This window comes from Stomoxys calcitrans, chromosome 5 (assembly GCF_963082655.1).
Source record: "Stomoxys calcitrans chromosome 5, idStoCalc2.1, whole genome shotgun sequence".
Classification (NCBI taxonomy): domain Eukaryota; kingdom Metazoa; phylum Arthropoda; class Insecta; order Diptera; family Muscidae; genus Stomoxys; species Stomoxys calcitrans.
Window position 1 is genome coordinate 57,452,096 of NC_081556.1, and position 13,083 is coordinate 57,465,178.

Here is a 13,083-nt window from a genome sequence, read left to right on the forward strand (position 1 = left end):
CGCTTTCTACGGAATTTACCAGTAATTTTGGGAGCTATATCTAAATCTGAACCGATTTTGAGCAAACTATATAGATATTGCGGGCGTCGTCGAGGAAAGTGTTGTACAATAAATGCGCTTGCAGTGACCATAAAAGTGAAAATCGGGCGATTTATATATATGAGAGCTATATCTAGGTTACGTTGGTTAGGTTTAAGTGGCACTCTGCCATCAGACTCACTTAGACATTTTCGTTCATTGTGATACCACAGGTATAGAAGAAGGATGATGCATTCTAGTCCCTACCGTTGAACCAGATCCAGATCGCTTTAAAAAGCCAAATAACTTCCGAATGTTCACATCCGCTAAATCAGACCGACAACTCCTTCTGAATACGGAGAGCGGGACAGCGGGTGTTTTATAGTCTATTCTTCTTCGATGTCTTCACAGCTTCTGCAAAAGTCGTTGCTGGCAACCTGTCAGTTCTAGCCAATGTCAGCAAAGCAGTAGACCTTTTCAAGTCTAGATTAGGCCACATATTTGTGGAATGCTCACACCCCCCATGACCATCTATGATTCGATGTCCTTCGGCCTGGTCCTCAAAACATAGCTTATATTTCGCTAGAGGCATGCCTACAGATTCCAGTATCCCTGGAATGTGTAGGGTAGTTCCTAGTCTCGCAAGCTCGTCCTCTTTATAATCCCCTGGGGTATCTTTGTGGCCCGGCAACCAGAACAGGTGAATTTTGAACTGTTCAGCAATCTCGTTGAGAGATCTGCGACAGTCGAGGGCGGTTTTTGTGTTTAGAATTACGTTCTCCAGGAATTTAATGGCTGTCTGAGAAAATATTTATGCCAATCATCGGAATGACATTACATCTTAGCCATTCCATCACTTCCCTAATTGCTAGAATCTCTGCTTGATACACACTGCAGTGGTCGGTTAACCTTTTCGATATGACCAATTCTAGATATTTAGAGGACACCCCAAAGCCCACCTGGTCGTCTAGTTTGGAGCCATCCATATAGAAGTCTATATAATTTCTGTTACATGTGATATCGCCTTTCCAATCGGTTCTATCAGGAATAGTGGTATGGTACTTTTTACCAAAAAGCGATTCAGGTAAAGTGTAATCCACATTGTCTGGAACAACGGATCGAGGATAACACAGTGTCCGTAGCCGCCACATGACCAATGAGAAAGCTCCCTTAACCTCACGGCAGTGGTCGCTGCAATTTGTCTAGCCACAATGTTCAGAGGCATTAGATGTAGCATTAAATTCAGTGCATCAAGTGGTGTCGTCCTCAGTGCGGCTGTGATGCACAAAGAAGCCATCCTTTGGATCCGGTTAAGTATTGAGGAGCAGGTGGACTTTTGAAGCGCCGTCCACCAGACCACAACACCATATATCATAATAGGTCTGACAACTGCAGTATATTGATAATACATGACAAGCGTTCTAAACCCCCAACTTTTGCCAATGGCTCTCTTGCAGGTGAACAGGGCAAGAGTTGCGTTTCTTGCCCTTTCCAAAATGTTGAATTTGAAGTTTTATTTCCTGTGCAGCAAAACACCTAGGTATTTGCGGTATTTTCTGTAAATGGAACATTCTTTCCTTCCAAAGAGACATGTTCGACTGTAGGAACTTGTATCTCCTGCTGAGAAGAACTACTTCTGTCTTGCACGGATTTAAACCTAGACCACTTTCGGTAACCCACTTTGATGTTGCTAAGTTGCGTAGAGCTTCCTGAAGTATATCTCTTAAAAAGCTGGCAAACTTTCCCCTAACCGCAATTGCCACGTCATCGGCATCCTCGACCATTTTTACGCCCTTTTCATTCAGAGACAATAGTATTTTGTTAATGGCTATACTCCAAAGTAGAGGAGCAGTACACCTCCTTGAGGAGTTCCTCTGCCGACCCATCTTTTTAGATCCATAGACCCCAAGCCTGCCGTAATGCATCTTTTTGTAATTAAGTTATTAAAAAACTTTCTTACGGTAGTTGATGCCTAGAAACTCCAACTCTTTCATGATAGACGTCGCTTTTACATTATTGAAAGCACCTTCAATGTCAAGAAATGCACCCATTGTATTTTCCTTGACAGCGGGAGAACCCTCTATGTAGTGAAGGTGGATTTGCCTAGGGTTCGTGTGGTAGAGTTTTCATGCTTTCGGAATGAAAATGACCTTATTGTCCCTCCATCCCGCAGGTATATATGACATTCTAACACAATCAGAGTATATCTTCCTAAGCCAGGGAACCAGTCTATCAGACGCAGCTTGTAATTCAACCTGTGATACATCATCAGGTCCTGGCGACTTAAAGGAGTCGAAACTTCTTATCGACCAAAGGATTTTCGGCTCAGACACAATTTCCCTAATAGTCTCAGACGAATGCATGCCAGTGACAACCTCTTCTGGCGCCACGTTGTCCGTTGGAGAATTTCCCGGGAAATGTGTATCAACGCGTAGCTCTAGTGTTTCCTTACTAGACATTGTCCATACATTCTATGACTTCTGAATATACCCCACCGTAATAGGTCTCGAGGACAGAATTTTTCTTAGTCTAGAGGCCTTAGATGTATCATCCACGAAGCTGCAGAATTCTACCCAGTATTTGTTCTGAGCCTTTCTCAGCTCGTCCTTATATATTCTTAACTCAGCTTTATAGATGTCCTAATCGTTTGGTGCTCTTATGGCTTTTGCTTTGTTGAAGAGTTTTCTGCAGTCCTTCCTTAGACCAACCAGCTCTGCGGTCCACCATGGCGGTCGCTGTTTGCCCCTTGGCTTGGCACTATGACATGCTGTCACAAGCGAGTCATTCAGGGCCTTCGTGATCCGCTTCACCACTATGTCTTTATCCTCAGTAGTTTCCACTTCCTTTTCTTATCTAGAAGGGACACATGTTCAGAATTTGTGCCGAAATTTATCCCAATCCGCCTTTCTTCTATTTAGCCGAGAGACCACTACTTCAGTATTTTTTCCAAGGCTGAAACTAATATAACGATAATTAGAGAAGCTGAGGTCATCCAACACTTCCCAGTCGCATATGCAAATGCAAATTTTGCCCATGAACATTCCACTAAGGAACAGGAGCAAACTTCTCACATATCAATGAGTGCAGTGCGATTCAAGTTTTAAGCTCAATGATAAGCGGCGTCCTTTTTATAGTCGAGTCCGAACGTCGTGGCTCAGTGCGACAACTCTTTGGAGAAAAGTTTTACATGGCGTTGTACCTCTCAAATGTTGCCAGCATTAGGAGGGGAAAACCACCGTTGAACATTTTTTTCTGATGGTCTCGCCAGGTTTTGAACCTAGGCATTCAGCGTCATAGGCGGACATGCTAACCTCTGCGCTATGGTGGCCTCCTCCCAGTCGCATATTCTTCCACTTATATCTTCCGATACATAGGTAATATTTAGTACCTCCTGCCTGTTCCTGGTTAAAAAGGTCAATTTATTTACAAATCGCCAGATTCCAACTAATAATATATTCAATAAGCAGCTCATCCCTTTCGTTGACATCCGAACTTCACCATATCTGGTGATGTGCATTAGCACCACTTCCTACAATGAGGCTCTTCCTCCCTACAGAAGCGGCTTCAACCAGCCACTTAAGGTTTGAAGGCGGCATCTCTGAATCGTGTGCCATATATAGGTATTGAGACTTGTTTATTTCAAGGCAGGCTACTACTAAATCTTCAGTGATTAGTGACGGAAGAAGAAAAACATTTAGACTACTCTTTGCAAGAATAAAACCACACACCCATGGTTCCTGGATAAGAACCACGTCAAATCCTCCTGCCATCATGAGGACCTTTAGTGCTGCCGAATCGGCCTTTCAATGGTGGAGATTTATCTGTAGAAACCGGACCATAGTCAGGATACAGAACTTCCGCCACTGTTGTGTTAGCCTTCTCATGATGAGCTTCTAAGCATCTGAACCGATTTTGATGAAATTCACCAGTAATTTCGAGAGAACCTGTTAACAAATGACCATTTTATTGCATTATAACTGCAAAACATATATATGGGAGCTATATCTAAATCTGAACCGATTTTTTTCAATTTCAATAGACTTCGTCTCTAGGCCGAAGAACATGCCTGTACCGAATTTGAAGACTATCGGATGAAAACTGCCACCTGTAGTTTGTACACAAATTAACATGGACAGACGAAGAGACAGACGCACATAGCTAAATTGAATCAGTAGGTGATTCTGAATCGATCGGTTTATTATCAGTGGGCCCATCTGTCTTCCTTCTGGGTGTTACAAACAAATGCACAAAGTTATAATACCCTGTACCACAGTGTAGGCTATAAAAAAACTATTCCCGCTAAATGCTTTGTACTTTAACGTTGGCAGCACTGACACAAACAAAACAAAATTATTCATTTTAATTTTAAATAAATGTTTATCGGATTTCATAAATGTGATTTTATTAAAACCTAAGTAAATGTTGCATTCCAGAGCGTTTAATCATTGAATAAATATGCTGTGTTCTTCTTCTTTTATGATGAATGATAACACCATGTTTTAATAAACTGCGATAGAAAGCGGCGATAAGATTAAGCGCTTAGCTAATCGGGGATAGCATTCTTCTCCATACAAACTAAGCGAAAAATCCGCTTAATGGTTAAATAAAACACCCCTAAGAACACCAAAGATTGACTCACTATACTATAGTTGTCATGAAATTGTCTGTGGATTTGTGCTCGGTCGGAGACTGAAACACCTTGTCTCCAGGTTTACTTCACTGGATGGGAGCCAATCGACAATCCTCAAAAATGCCAAATTCTTCAATATCAGCCTTCAATATATGCACCGAAGGAAGACAAGGACGAACAGACAAATAATATTTTCTACGAACACCTAAAAAGAGAATACAACCGCTGCCTCGCAGATAAATATACGATCGATCCAAGGATCGAACATAGTTTCTGATCATTATCACGTTGCAGCAAAGGTTCCCACCCGTTTAAGTGTACGAAAAGTACGATCGGACACTGCACGAAGGTGGATATTAAAAAGCTGCAAACACAACCTATGACAACGACATATTTCACTCGACTGACCCTTGATGAAAGAACTCCTTATCTCGATGATGAAACGGTGCAGTGGCAAACTATTGCCCATTCCATGGAAAATACAGCGAAATTCGTATTGGTACGACCAATCGTGTCGAAGTGCCACTGAAGCCAAGAATGCTACATAGTACTGGCAACCCTGCAATAACTAGTAACGAGCCAGATTTAGGAAAGGTATCGGCAGAAAAGGAGAAGTGTCTATTTCGCAGAAAGAAAAAGGTAATGGAAAGAAGTGAGTGTGGGCGAATTGAGAAGTACAGGAGTCAGAATGAAGTCCGGCAATTTTACCAAAGAATCAAACATCAAACCGATGGCTTTGTTGCAGATACATCCTTCTGCAGAGACAAAGAAGGAAATCCGGTAACTTATACAGATAGTGAGCTTGGGATATGGAAAGAAAATTTTTCCAAATGGCGGCGAAAACGATACCGCATATCCAATATATATGGTGATATAGAATGTTGTCTCCTAACAGTGACCCGACTGAAGAACAACTAGGCAGCAGGAGCTCGCTGAATTATTTTAAACCAGAGGCAACACGCTGTAAGAAGAACGCATACCCGATGATTGGAACCTCAGACATAGTATCTCCTGTATATAAGAAAGTAGACAAGACAGAATGTGCCAACTACAGGGGAATAAGTCGCATACAAGATACTCCCAAGCGTACTAAAATCTAAGGTCAATGAGACAATATGGCCCTATCAATGCGGAATTTGGGCTGGTAAGTCCACCATAAATCAGATATCGACACTGCGCCAAATCCTGGAAAAGCCAGAGGACAGGTCAACACTTACCATCTCTTCGCTGACTACAAAGCCAGATTCCAAGACCAATACGTTCAAAGGTATTTCAAGCCATATCTCAGTTTGGTATTCCCGTAAAATGCATGCAGGGCGACGCGTTACTGTGGTCCAAAATCGAAACATTTTTTCAATTTCAATAATTTGCAAGCGTTGTTCGTTTGTAAGACGATTCATGGTTAAATTATAGACCAAACAAAACACGAAACGTGTGTGAGCTGTTTAAAACGGTGTTGCCAAGAAGATAATAGCTAAAAAATCACCCTTTATAAGTGTCTGTTTATAAGTTTTGGCCTCAAATATCATATTAACCCAAATTACCTTTGAATTTTCACGGGTGTTCATTGGAGTTTGGTTTTCATTTCACAAAGCAATAGCTTCTTTTTAAGTTTTTTTCGTTTCATACCGTACAACAAAGCATGAAGGTATACTAATTTAACTTCATTACTCTGTTCACAAGATCCGAATGTTGAAAGGACGTAATATTCGAAAAAACTATCTGTTAAATTTAAAAAAAAATATTTCTAATTGATGTTGGTCAGTTATGATACCTACCACATTTCTTCATTGCATACAAAACCCAAAATTCTTTGTCAGTAATAACCGAATAAGGATGGTTTTACTCAATGCTTTCACCACTTTGATTGACTTTATACTTTTACCTTCATTGAAAGTGTTGATTTGGACTTATTTATTCCATTGCGACTTTTTGAACACAAGAGATTTTTTGAAGATATTAGTACGTTGTTCGCCTATTTTTTTAAATTTCTTAAAGCAATTTTTGTTTTTAAATTTCTTTTTATACCCTCCACCATAGGATGGGGGTATACTAATTGCGTCATTCTGTTTGTAACACCTCGAAATATGCGTCTGAGACCCCATAAAGTATTTATATTCTTAATCGTCATGCTATTTTAAGTCCGTCTAGCCATGTCCGTCCGTCTGTCCGTCCGTCTGTCCGTCCGTCTGTCTGTCTGTCAAAAGCACGCTAACTTTCGAAGGAATAAAGCTAACCGCTTGAAATTTTGCACAAATACTTTTTATTAGTGTAGGTCAGTTGGGATTGTAAATGGGCCAAATCGGTCAATGTTTTAATATAGCTGCCATATAAACCGATTCTCTTCCGATTTGACTAAAATTTTGCACGTAGTGCTTTGGTATTACTTCCAACAACAGCGCTATGTATGGTTTCAATCGGTTCATGTTTTGATATATCTGCCATAAAACCGATCTTGGGTGTTGACTTCTTGATCCGCTAGAGGGCGCAATTCTCATCCGATTTGACTGAAATTTAGCATTAGGTGTTTTTTTTTTCGTCCAATAACTGTGCTAAGTATGGCGCAAATCGGTACTTAACCTGATATATCTGCCATATAAACCGATCTGGGATCTTGACTTCTTGAGCATTTAGAGGGCGCAATTCTCATCCGATTTGGAAGAAATTTTGTACAACATCTAATCTAATCTAGTGTCTAATATGGTCTCAATCGATCAATAGCTTGATACAGCTCCCATATAAACGGATCTCCCGATTTTGCTTCTTGAGCCCCTACAAGGCGCAATTCTTATCCGAATGAACTGATATACACAATGACTTCTACAATGTTCAGCATTTATTTTTGGACCGATAACAGTTCTTATACAATATTCTTTGTTTGCCTAAAAAGAGATACCGCGCATAGAACTCGACAAATGCTATTCATGTTGGAGGTAATTCGGCCCGGTCGAACTTAGCACGCTCTGTTTGTTGTTTTTTTTAATTTCCTTAAATAAAGACGATTTGACTGTGAAGCTCAGAGAATTGCCATCAGTTAACTTGGTATATCCGAATCCTTTCGGGCCGAGGTGGGCGCATGTAACACTGTGGAACAGCGAAGCTGTCGGTATACAGCTCCTTATGGGGAGATCCGGAACGTGGCAGGACGAGGCTAATACTGAAAGGAAGTAAGAATGGGATCAACATAGTTTTTGTCATAATAATGGGACACTCTTATGAAGAATAGGTGCGCAAGTGATCTGTAGGGCATGTGAGGAAGGTGATGGGACGTTGAAACATTTCCTATGTCATTGCCCGGTTTTCGTGGCACTTAGGTATCAGACTTGAACCTAAGTGCCAGACTTGAACCGGCGTGGAATGGAGAACAGTAAGGGAATTTGTTAATAGTACGGAATTCCTTACTTAGATTTTTTCGGTGTTACTTTTTAGCATTTAGAGCGCACAAACAGCCAATTACTGGCTTAGTTGTACATTCATAGTTTTTCTATTTCAATATGACTATATTTAGCATCATATCTTTGTAAATCCTAAATTATTCTGGGACTATCCATTTGACCAATTGTGTGTAACAGAAATCTCATATTTTCTAAAACATTTCCCTATTTAAGAACTTTCGAAATTTTTCGTAAATTTTTTCGTAATTAAAAAATATTAAATCTATCAGCGTAACGCCTAGGTGGGCGATGGTTGATTAATAAAACCAATATCAATTTTGTCTATAAAAATTTTTTCTTTCGAAAAATAATTTCGAGATTGCCCAGGTCTGCACATAATTTTGTATTTAGACAATTTCAACGATTTTTTGTCTCTAAAAAAAATCCATTGACATTTAAAAAAAATTAATTTTGTCTCCATAAATATAATTTTGAGGTGGGGCCAAATTTTATATTTAGAGAATTTTTCTCTGATGTGTTTTCTCTAGTCTTAAATTGTTTTCTTTAGGAAAATATAAATAAAATATAAATTTTGTTTTTAAATTTTATTATAAAAAAACAATAAAATTTTGTCAATACAAATATTATTATAAAAAATTTGTCTTTAAAAACTAATTTTCAGGAGGGAGGAAGTTTAATTGAAATTTTGTCTTAAGAGAAAATGTAATTGATATGTTTTGTCTTCAGAGAAAATTTTGTAAACATTTTCACTTCAGAGAAAAATTTCGTTAAAATTTTGTCTTAAGAGAAAATTTCAATGACATTTTGTCCTAATTGAAAATTCCATTGTAAATGTATCTTTAGAAATATAATTTCGGTAAGAAGCCGGGTCTCTCGAGCACCCCAATCGCGCCTGGCTACGTTGGTGGCTTCGAGCTTCTCACTAAATAGTGAACATCGCAATGGTAGAAGCAAACCTTTCGAATGAAAATTTGGAAGTTATTACGGAAAATTTTCTTATAGCGCAGTATGAAAAAATGTAAATCCAACAGCCGGCGATAAGATTAAGCGCTTAGCTAATCGGGGATAGCATTCTTCTCCATACAAACTAAGCGAAAAATCCGCTTAATGGTTAAATAAAACACCCCTAAGAACACCAAAGATTGACTCACTATACTATAGTTGTCATGAAATTGTCTGTGGATTTGTGCTCGGTCGGAGACTGAAACACCTTGTCTCCAGGTTTACTTCACTGGATGGGAGCCAATCGACAATCCTCAAAAATGCCAAATTCTTCAATATCAGCCTTCAATATATGCACCGAAGGAAGACAAGGACGAACAGACAAATAATATTTTCTACGAACACCTAAAAAGAGAATACAACCGCTGCCTCGCAGATAAATATACGATCGATCCAAGGATCGAACATAGTTTCTGATCATTATCACGTTGCAGCAAAGGTTCCCACCCGTTTAAGTGTACGAAAAGTACGATCGGACACTGCACGAAGGTGGATATTAAAAAGCTGCAAACACAACCTATGACAACGACATATTTCACTCGACTGACCCTTGATGAAAGAACTCCTTATCTCGATGATGAAACGGTGCAGTGGCAAACTATTGCCCATTCCATGGAAAATACAGCGAAATTCGTATTGGTACGACCAATCGTGTCGAAGTGCCACTGAAGCCAAGAATGCTACATAGTACTGGCAACCCTGCAATAACTAGTAACGAGCCAGATTTAGGAAAGGTATCGGCAGAAAAGGAGAAGTGTCTATTTCGCAGAAAGAAAAAGGTAATGGAAAGAAGTGAGTGTGGGCGAATTGAGAAGTACAGGAGTCAGAATGAAGTCCGGCAATTTTACCAAAGAATCAAACATCAAACCGATGGCTTTGTTGCAGATACATCCTTCTGCAGAGACAAAGAAGGAAATCCGGTAACTTATACAGATAGTGAGCTTGGGATATGGAAAGAAAATTTTTCCAAATGGCGGCGAAAACGATACCGCATATCCAATATATATGGTGATATAGAATGTTGTCTCCTAACAGTGACCCGACTGAAGAACAACTAGGCAGCAGGAGCTCGCTGAATTATTTTAAACCAGAGGCAACACGCTGTAAGAAGAACGCATACCCGATGATTGGAACCTCAGACATAGTATCTCCTGTATATAAGAAAGTAGACAAGACAGAATGTGCCAACTACAGGGGAATAAGTCGCATACAAGATACTCCCAAGCGTACTAAAATCTAAGGTCAATGAGACAATATGGCCCTATCAATGCGGAATTTGGGCTGGTAAGTCCACCATAAATCAGATATCGACACTGCGCCAAATCCTGGAAAAGCCAGAGGACAGGTCAACACTTACCATCTCTTCGCTGACTACAAAGCCAGATTCCAAGACCAATACGTTCAAAGGTATTTCAAGCCATATCTCAGTTTGGTATTCCCGTAAAATGCATGCAGGGCGACGCGTTACTGTGGTCCAAAATCGAAACATTTTTTCAATTTCAATAATTTGCAAGCGTTGTTCGTTTGTAAGACGATTCATGGTTAAATTATAGACCAAACAAAACACGAAACGTGTGTGAGCTGTTTAAAACGGTGTTGCCAAGAAGATAATAGCTAAAAAATCACCCTTTATAAGTGTCTGTTTATAAGTTTTGGCCTCAAATATCATATTAACCCAAATTACCTTTGAATTTTCACGGGTGTTCATTGGAGTTTGGTTTTCATTTCACAAAGCAATAGCTTCTTTTTAAGTTTTTTTCGTTTCATACCGTACAACAAAGCATGAAGGTATACTAATTTAACTTCATTACTCTGTTCACAAGATCCGAATGTTGAAAGGACGTAATATTCGAAAAAACTATCTGTTAAATTTAAAAAAAAATATTTCTAATTGATGTTGGTCAGTTATGATACCTACCACATTTCTTCATTGCATACAAAACCCAAAATTCTTTGTCAGTAATAACCGAATAAGGATGGTTTTACTCAATGCTTTCACCACTTTGATTGACTTTATACTTTTACCTTCATTGAAAGTGTTGATTTGGACTTATTTATTCCATTGCGACTTTTTGAACACAAGAGATTTTTTGAAGATATTAGTACGTTGTTCGCCTATTTTTTTAAATTTCTTAAAGCAATTTTTGTTTTTAAATTTCTTTTTATACCCTCCACCATAGGATGGGGGTATACTAATTGCGTCATTCTGTTTGTAACACCTCGAAATATGCGTCTGAGACCCCATAAAGTATTTATATTCTTAATCGTCATGCTATTTTAAGTCCGTCTAGCCATGTCCGTCCGTCTGTCCGTCCGTCTGTCTGTCTGTCAAAAGCACGCTAACTTTCGAAGGAATAAAGCTAACCGCTTGAAATTTTGCACAAATACTTTTTATTAGTGTAGGTCAGTTGGGATTGTAAATGGGCCAAATCGGTCAATGTTTTAATATAGCTGCCATATAAACCGATTCTCTTCCGATTTGACTAAAATTTTGCACGTAGTGCTTTGGTATTACTTCCAACAACAGCGCTATGTATGGTTTCAATCGGTTCATGTTTTGATATATCTGCCATAAAACCGATCTTGGGTGTTGACTTCTTGATCCGCTAGAGGGCGCAATTCTCATCCGATTTGACTGAAATTTAGCATTAGGTGTTTTTTTTTCGTCCAATAACTGTGCTAAGTATGGCGCAAATCGGTACTTAACCTGATATATCTGCCATATAAACCGATCTGGGATCTTGACTTCTTGAGCATTTAGAGGGCGCAATTCTCATCCGATTTGGAAGAAATTTTGTACAACATCTAATCTAATCTAGTGTCTAATATGGTCTCAATCGATCAATAGCTTGATACAGCTCCCATATAAACGGATCTCCCGATTTTGCTTCTTGAGCCCCTACAAGGCGCAATTCTTATCCGAATGAACTGATATACACAATGACTTCTACAATGTTCAGCATTTATTTTTGGACCGATAACAGTTCTTATACAATATTCTTTGTTTGCCTAAAAAGAGATACCGCGCATAGAACTCGACAAATGCTATTCATGTTGGAGGTAATTCGGCCCGGTCGAACTTAGCACGCTCTGTTTGTTGTTTTTTTTAATTTCCTTAAATAAAGACGATTTGACTGTGAAGCTCAGAGAATTGCCATCAGTTAACTTGGTATATCCGAATCCTTTCGGGCCGAGGTGGGCGCATGTAACACTGTGGAACAGCGAAGCTGTCGGTATACAGCTCCTTATGGGGAGATCCGGAACGTGGCAGGACGAGGCTAATACTGAAAGGAAGTAAGAATGGGATCAACATAGTTTTTGTCATAATAATGGGACACTCTTATGAAGAATAGGTGCGCAAGTGATCTGTAGGGCATGTGAGGAAGGTGATGGGACGTTGAAACATTTCCTATGTCATTGCCCGGTTTTCGTGGCACTTAGGTATCAGACTTGAACCTAAGTGCCAGACTTGAACCGGCGTGGAATGGAGAACAGTAAGGGAATTTGTTAATAGTACGGAATTCCTTACTTAGATTTTTTCGGTGTTACTTTTTAGCATTTAGAGCGCACAAACAGCCAATTACTGGCTTAGTTGTACATTCATAGTTTTTCTATTTCAATATGACTATATTTAGCATCATATCTTTGTAAATCCTAAATTATTCTGGGACTATCCATTTGACCAATTGTGTGTAACAGAAATCTCATATTTTCTAAAACATTTCCCTATTTAAGAACTTTCGAAATTTTTCGTAAATTTTTTCGTAATTAAAAAATATTAAATCTATCAGCGTAACGCCTAGGTGGGCGATGGTTGATTAATAAAACCAATATCAATTTTGTCTATAAAAATTTTTTCTTTCGAAAAATAATTTCGAGATTGCCCAGGTCTGCACATAATTTTGTATTTAGACAATTTCAACGATTTTTTGTCTCTAAAAAAAATCCATTGACATTTAAAAAAAAATTAATTTTGTCTCCATAAATATAATTTTGAGGTGGGGCCAAATTTTATATTTAGAGAATTTTTCTCTGATG